The sequence below is a fragment of the Arachis ipaensis genome, chromosome B10 (genome assembly GCF_000816755.2).
Source record: "Arachis ipaensis cultivar K30076 chromosome B10, Araip1.1, whole genome shotgun sequence".
Lineage (NCBI taxonomy): Eukaryota > Viridiplantae > Streptophyta > Magnoliopsida > Fabales > Fabaceae > Arachis > Arachis ipaensis.
This window is the reverse complement of record NC_029794.2, coordinates 40,580,002-40,581,449: the sequence shown is the minus strand read 5'-3', so window position 1 is coordinate 40,581,449 and position 1,448 is coordinate 40,580,002.

Below are 1,448 nucleotides of genomic sequence, written 5' to 3'. Positions count from 1 at the left end.
TGAAATGCAACCTATCTATATGAATGCAACTACATGCTAAGATGTTTCTATCTACTTGGTTAAAAGTAAATAAATCTTCCAAGATAAACATAAATCAGATTTCACTAATTCTAATCATACAATAAAAAGCAAGTAAACTTGTAAGAAGATAGCTCATGAAAGTAGGGAACATAGAATTAAGCACTGAACCCTTACTGGTAGTGTATATCACTCTAACTCTCAAGTGTCTAGGGTTAATCACTCTACTCTTCTCTAGTCATGCTTTCTAAACTTTGTTCTTCATCTAACCAATCAACAAAAATTTAATGTACCAATGCAAACATCATGAGGTCTTTTCAAGGTTGTAATGGGGCTAAGGTAAGGGTGAGGGTATATATATATGGCTAAGTGAGCTATAAATTGAATCTTTAATTAACCTAAACTTTCACCTAACATACATATACTCTATATAATTCTAATTCATGCCTAGCTACCCAAATTTCCCACTTTTGCATCACATACTCATGTATCAACTTTTCTTTTTAATTTATCACATGTGCATTGATCTTTTATTATTAAACTTAGCATTGGGATAATTTTGTCCCTTTATTTATTTACTTATTTATTGAATACTTTTTGGATTTTTTTTATATATGCAATATGCAGATGAAGATGTAAACTATAGGCACTAGTACTGAGAAGAGTTATTGAGAAATAAAACTAAGAAGAAAGAAAGGAACGATCATACCATGGTGGGCTGTCTCCCACCTAGCACTTTGCTTTAACGTCCTTAAGTTGGATGCTCCACTAGCTCAGTCTTCTGCTGTGGGTGGATCCTCCAAGAGGAAGATCTCTAGCTCCTTGGTTTTTGTCGCCTTCTCACCATGATATAGCTTTAAGCGAAGTCCATTAACTTTGATGAATTCAAAGCTTGAAGGATGACTCAGGTGGAAAACTCCATATGGCTCAGCCTTCTCTACTCTATATGGACCTTCCCATCTTGATCTCAACTTGCCTGGCATGAGCCTCAGTCTAGAGTTGTAAAGGAGGACAAAATCCCCAGGTTGGAACTCTCTCCTCTTGATGTGCTTATCATGCACAGCCTTCATCTTTTCCTTGTACAGCCTTGAGTTCTCGTAAGCTTCTAGGTGAAGGCTTTCTAATTCTTGCAGTTGCAAATTCCTTTCAACTTCGGCTTTCTCAAATTCCATATTGCACTCCTTTACTGCCCAAAAGGCTTTGTGCTTTACCTCAACTGGGAGGTGACAGGCTTTTCCATAAACTAAGCGGAAGGGACTCATCCCAATGGGTGTCTTGTATGCTGTTCTGTATACCCAAAGTGCATCTTGTAGCCTGGTGCTCTAGTCTCTTCTATTAGGTTTGACTATCTTTTGCAATATACTCTTTATTTCTTTGTTAGATACCTCATCTTGCCCATTAGTTTGGGGATGGTAGGCTGTTGCCACTTT